The sequence below is a fragment of the Propithecus coquereli genome, unplaced genomic scaffold, assembly GCF_000956105.1.
Source record: "Propithecus coquereli isolate 6110/MARCELLA unplaced genomic scaffold, Pcoq_1.0 Scaffold30, whole genome shotgun sequence".
Taxonomy (NCBI): domain Eukaryota; kingdom Metazoa; phylum Chordata; class Mammalia; order Primates; family Indriidae; genus Propithecus; species Propithecus coquereli.
The window spans coordinates 10,097,312-10,104,160 of NW_012148619.1; the positions used below are offsets into that span (position 1 = coordinate 10,097,312).

The following is a 6,849-nucleotide window of genomic DNA, read 5'->3' on the forward strand; positions in this document are numbered from 1 at the left end:
AGGAACTTAGTAATTTGTGAATATATTCTCATGAGAATAACGAATTCTATAAAGTCATTAGAAAAATCAGTCAGTCCATTCTCTTGAGTAGGTTCACCATTCTGCCTATCTTGTTTAAAGTATCAAATTTCATATGAACACTTCCTTTGTAAATTATAAAAAGGAAAACTTCAGCTTCACTCTGGTAGAATTACCATATTTGGATTGGAACTCAAATTATCAAGGCATTTGTTTACCAATGCAATGCAGAGTACTAGATCTAAATTTTAGAAAGACTTCTAAATACTTTGAACCAGTACATAAATTCATTATGAGAAATCTTATATATTTTTGATTAAATCAATTCAAAATACTTGTAATATATCTTCTCGAGCTTCATTAGAGGAGCAAAGCAATTGAAAGCATGCACGATGGCTTTAACTGACCAGCATTTTAAAGAAGCAGGTTATATTCAGCCTTTGGAGTTTAACAATGTGTGGGAATATAATAGGCAATCACCTTTCTTTGGGCTGGATTGTGGATTATTCAGGGAACATTTTGAAAATCCAGCCAGAACCCTTCTTTCCCCATCCCCAGTCTGCTTTTGAGACAGTATTCTCTCCGTCCCCTCTGTATACTTTCTGGATAAGTTTAGGGATTGCAAAGTAATTTGACTACCAGACTAAGCCAAACATAATTGGGAAAGAGAAGCTGCCAAGAAACAATCAAATCCACTGCATTCCTAAATCAAGCCTATTGCAAATGCCTGATGGACCAGCCTCATCGCAACCCACATGGCTGTGAGCTATATGTGACTGTTGTTCCAATTAGATGCTCTCCCAAACCGCCAATCCACAGACCTGAATCTACAAACCCTTCAGATAAGGGAAAGTTGAGCTCAATCTTACCTGTTTGCAGATACAGTTTAGGCACCAAACCATACCAAACTTACCAAGTAAAGAAAATACCGGCTTTGTTCCTTACGTCCTTTGGAGAGAAAGGCTTCTGGTGCCTGTCACATCCCAGGATTGATCTGCCCCCACTTTCCAGTCGGATGTGGTACTTTTCCTTGGAAGCCTTTCTGCGCCTGGCAGCTCCACTAAGGCCCTGCCCCCAGACACAGCTGAGGCTTGCAAATGAGGAAGGATGTCTCAATCTGAAGGTGTAGCAACTCCTGAAGGGAGTTTGGAGGTTTTAAAAAAAAAGAAAAGAGGTTTTATGGCCTAGAGGGGAAGCAGTTAGCAAGAGAAAATACTTTGACTACTACTGATTCCCAGAATCATAAAACCCCAGGACTCAGTTTAGAATCTTTCTTGAATAGAAGGAAAAGTAGTTCTTACCTGTCTTATCTCCTGTCCCTGGACCAGCAGCAGCAACAGGAGCAAGTGAACAAGGTGTTCACTTATTTCCCACCTGTTCACAGTGACAGCTCTTTTATTGCACAACCTACTTGGAGAAGAGACATTGAGATGTGCCTGTAATAGGCAGGAGCTAGCAGCTCTCACATGAGCAGAGGTGAGTTGGTATGTACTTGCTCATATTAATAGAATATTCTAATATGAACCTCTTTGGGGGGAGCTTTATTAATTGTAAGGGGCTGGTAGGAAGGTTGGTATTGGTCTCCTAAACCTGATGCCCTGCTTTTTCTGCAGTTTTGGCTAGAATAACCAGTACTTACCAGAGAGCCTGAGGCTTTTCTGAAGGCACCTGGTTGCCCAATGACTTGACTCACAACACATAGTCCCCAGGGCAACAAAAGGAAAAGACCAGGGTGGGCAGCATGCCAGGGATTCAGAGCCTGGCTGCCAGGCATGTACTTGGAGAGTGACCAGTAGGGGGAGGGCTTGTGGGACCCGCCCCAGGTCCTAGTTCCTAACAGGGTCCAGATTACGTTAAAAGAGAGCCTGCAGGTGGCATGGCAACTAAAGCCCAGGAGAGAGATGCACAAGTCGTCTGCCTTCCTCCCACCAACACCACCCTTCCCAGGTAAACACAGAAGCAGCCTCAGCCTGCAACTTGTTGTGTCTTGCCCAAAGAACTCACACGGCTGTGAGTGAGACTCAGGCAAAAAGGAACAAAAGAACTAACCACAGAGAGAAATAAAATGAGGCCCAACTCTCTGGTGGCCTCCTTTATGGGACAATCCACCCCTTTCCAGAATTGTCTTTTTCTCTCCCTTAATGATGTTCTGTCAGCTCCCTTCACAGTAAAATTTAAGCTGTGTCCCTGCATCACTGGTTCCCTCCTCTACCCCTTCTTCCTTTCTTCCCCCAAGTCTCCAGGTTAAATTGCTTACACCCAGTGTCCAGTGAAAATGGCAGCAAGTTTTGTCATCCGTGCATAGGAGGAGGGTGTGTGTATGTGGGTTGTTGCCATAAATGGGGCCTGAAGTTATAGGAATGCCAGAAGCAATCATTAATTATATTTTAATAATGCATAATGTAATAGAAATACAACTATTTATTTCATACCTTGTGCTTTAGTAATATTTACTAGAATATGATAAATTCTGTTCCAGCTTTGAGAAAGTTGTTGAAAAAAATGTGTTCCATGTACATGGTTTCTAATGGAATGAGTAAATAAAACAAAACAAACAACAAATAAACCTGTCAATAGTTAATGTTTAAAAACCTGCACATAAAGAATCAATTCCCACAAATAAGCAAATAAACAAAACAAACAGACAAGTAAACAAAACAAAAAGGCTTCACTGTAAGAAGCCTTTCAAATGAACATGGGAGTGTAGCTATCTCTTTGACACAGTGATTCCATATCCTTTGGGTATACACCCAGAGTGGGATTGCTGAATCATATGGTAATTCTATTTTCAATTTTTTGAGAAACCTCCCTATAGTTTTCCATAATGGCGGTACCAATTTACATTCTCACCAACAGTGTACAGGGTTCCCTTTTCTCTATATCCTTTTTAATACTTATCTTTTGTCTATTTGATAAAAGCCATTCTAATTGTGTCTGGTGATATCTCATTGTTTTAATTTGCATTTCTCTGATGACTAGTGATTTTGAGCATTTTAAAAATATACCTGTTGGCCATTTCGGTGTCTTCTTTTGAGCAATGTCTATTCATATCCTTTGCCTGTTTTTTGATCAGATTATTTATTTTCTTGCTATTGTGTTGTTTGCATCTCTATGTACTGTATTGTGGATATTAACCCCTTGTCAAATGGATAGTTTAAAATTATTTTCTCCAGTTCCATGTGTTGTCTCTTCACTCTGTTGATTGTTTCCTTGGCTGTGAAGAAGCTTTTTAGTTTGATGCCATCCCATTTGCATATTTTTGCTTTTGTTGCCTGTGTTTTTGGGGTCATATAGAAAAAATCATCGCTCAGACCAATGTCATTGCAGCATTATTCATAATAACCAAGATAGGGAATCAACCTAAGTGTCCATCAATGAATGAATGAATAAAAAAGATACACACACACACATATACACATATGGTGGAATACTATTCAGCCTTAAAAAAGGAGGAAGTCCTGTCATTTGTAACAACATGGATGAGCTTGGAGGACATGTACTACGTAAAATAAGTCAGGCACAGAGAGACACATACTGCATGTTCTCACTTATATGTGAGATCTAAAAAAGTCTAACTCCTAGAAGCAAAAAATCGGATGGTGGTCACCAAGGGCTGGGGGTGTGGTGATCTTGGTCAAAAGGTACCAAGTTTCAGTCAGACAGGATGAGTAAGTTTGGGAGACCTATTGTACAGCATGGTGACTACAGCTAATAATATATTGTATATTATTAAAAATTTCTAGGAGAGTAGACTATAAATGTTCCCACAACAAAAAATGGTAAATGTATGAAGTGAGGTGATGGATGTGTTATTAGCTTGCTAGACTTATTTCACAGTATACATATGTCAAAACATCACATTGTACACTGTACATATATATAATTTTTTTTTTTTGAGACAGAGTCTCACTGTGTTGCCCAGGCTAGTGTGCCGTGGCGTTAGCCTAGCTCACAGCAACCTCAAACTCCTGGGCTCAAGCAATCCTACTGCCTCAGCCTCCCGAGTAGCTGGGACTACAGGCATGCACCACCATGCCCGGCTAATTTTTTCTATATATTTTTAGCTGTCCAATTAATTTCTTTCTATTTTTGGTAGAGACGGGGTCTCGCTCTTGCTCAGGCTGGTCTCGAACTCCTGAGCTCAAACAATCCGCCCGCCTCGGCCTCCCAGAGTGCTAGGATTACAAGCGTGAGCCACCGCGCCAGGCCCATATATATAATTTTTATTTGCCAAACTCTACCTTAATTAAAAAAAATTTAAAAAGTCTCTTTAAGACTGAAAGAAAAGGAAGCGTTTCCCTGAGGACTCTAGTTGTGTCAGCCCTTGCAGTCGCCAGCCTGTTTTCACACACGACCTGTCAGCACACTACCCTAGAAGCAGCGAACGATGTTAATTTGCTGGATTTCAGGTGGAGAAAATGAGACTATAGCAGTTCATGAACTACAAAAGGTCACAAAATGTAAGAGACAGCAAAGCTGACACTTTGCCCATGTATTTCTAATTCTTGGATAAGTACTGAAAGTGCTTTTGTTACCAGTGGTGACAGGACCTATGAACAAACAGCAGGGCTGATCCAGAATTTACAAAAGGATCCAGCAGGGTAGGTAGAAGGAGCACTGTCATGAAATGGGAATTTGTTCTGAGTCCTTTCAAATGACAAGTATTTTGTAATAAACAAATATTGGTAATCATCTTACTCATGAAAATAAATAACCAAGTTGTGAATTTTTAGTCATTCAGTCTCCACTTTAGTCAGTAAGTGCTGACTAAATAGCAAGCTGGCGATAGATGGTAATTATTAATATTATTTTACTTGAGCTGAAAAGAGGGGTGGTATTATAGACAATTTGATCTTTAAAATAATTTGTTTCTTTTTATATCCTCTCTCAGTGGAATAGGAGGTCCATGAGGGCGCTTGGACCTGTGTTTAGTACCAATCTTAGATCAGGCAATAGAGGCCTCTCCCCTGGGCCCTGTGTTTTAGAAGGCTCTCTTCTGACCCTCTTCTATCTGCACTGCTCCCCACTGGGTGATTTAGCTATGGGACCAAGGAACCCACTTAGAGCCGACATGATCCCCTATTCTGATAGTGCTTTGGGATCCAGGACCCTGAAATTTCAGACTTTTAAAGACTTCCAGGGTCTGTGAGTGATCCCTTTCTTCCACCCAGCCAACCAAGGTTGTCCTGCACCCTTGGTATGTACACCCCTAGGCACACGGGGGGTAGTCTATCAACAGCTCTATATGTATGTGTGGTACATAGGTAGACAAAGCTTAAATGCACGTGCCAGGCTGCAGTCCCCAAACTTTTGGCACCAGGGACCAGTTTCATGGAAGACAATTTTTCCGTGGATGGGGGTGGGAGGGATGGTTTTGGGACGATTCAAGCGCATTACATTTATTGTGCAGTCAAACATCTCTGCTAATGATACTTTGTATTTGCAGCCACTCCCCAGTGCTGGCAACACCACCTCAGCTCCACTTCAGATCATCAGGCATTAGATTCTCATAAAGAGTGTGCAACCCAGATCCCTCGCATGTGCAGTTTACAGTAGGGTTCGTGCTCCTGTGAGAATCTAATGGGACTGCTGAACTGACAGGAGGCGGAGCTTATGCAGTGATGCCAGTGATGGGGAGCAGCTGGAAATAAGAGGAAGTTTCCCTCGCTCACCCACAGCTCACCTCCTGCTGTGCAGCCCCGTTCCTAACAGGCCACGGACCACTACCATCCGCGGCCCAGAGGTTGGGGACTGCAGTGCTAGAGTGTCCACATGCTTTCACATGAACTCCTTCCCAGTGCCTGATGAAAATTGGGATGGGATGAGGAGTGGAGAGCCAGGACCTCAGGCTGCAGGCTAGCAGCTAGACTTCTAGGGAATGACTCTCCCTTCCCTTCCAAATTCTTGTGGAACAACAAAGAATCTGGGACTACATTCAAACTTGGCCTTCCAGGTTATCATGAAGGTATATTTTTCAGGGTTGGGGGACAGAACATATTTTATTCAACAGTTAGGTTGTTATAAACAGTGCTGTGCTGGCAAATGCTTAACAAGAAGCGTCCTGAAGACAGACAGACAAAGAAAAATCAACTTGTAGTATTTGCCATTTACCATAGTCTAAAAATGTTCCCACCATGGCTGATTTAAAGCTACCAATATGACATTTCTTTTTTATTATTTTTTATTTCAAAATATTAAGGCGGTACAAATGTTTTTGTTACATGGATAGCTTTTATAATCCTTAAGTCAGGACTATAAGTGTGCCCACCGCCCAAATAGTGTTCATTGTACCTGTTAGGTAGGTTTTTACCCTTCTCCTCCCCCTCTGCCCCCCTGCTTAATTTCCAATGACTTTTACTGCTCTCTGTGCCAATGTGTGCCCACCAATTAGTTCCAAATTATTAGAGAGTGTATGTGATATTTGTTTTTCCATTCTTCAGATACTTTACTTAAGATAGTGATCTCTAGTTCTATCCAAATTGCTACAAAAGACAGCAATCCATTTCTTTTTGTGGCTCAGTATTATCCACATTTTGTTAATCCACTCATGAATTGATGGATGCTTGGATTGATTCCACATCTTTGCAATTGTGAATTGTGCTACAATAAACATTAGAGTGCAGGTGTCTTTTTGATAAAATGACTTATTTTCCTTTGGGTAGATATCCAGTAATGGGATTGGTGGATCGAATGGCGACCTTTCTTAATGTGAATTTGGAAAGAGAGGCATACAATCAGCTCTCCCAAGCCTAGAAGACCTGGCTCCAGCACACCACAGTTTATAATTTTAAATATGTAGATGTGCTACAGGGACCTCAATTCGTACCTCAT

General features: G+C 41.3%; 1 protein-coding gene across 1 annotated transcript in view; it reads right to left on the reverse strand.

Annotated features, from left to right (window-relative positions):
• Positions 1-1,034, reverse strand: part of BBOX1 (butyrobetaine (gamma), 2-oxoglutarate dioxygenase (gamma-butyrobetaine hydroxylase) 1) — a 70,952-nt gene extending 69,918 nt beyond the window's left edge. Inside the window, exon 1 of the mRNA XM_012649654.1 lies at positions 932-1,034. The gene's annotated coding sequence lies outside the window, so the exon portion shown is untranslated. The remainder of the gene's footprint in view (positions 1-931) is intronic.
• Between the last annotated feature and the right edge of the window lie 5,815 nt (positions 1,035-6,849).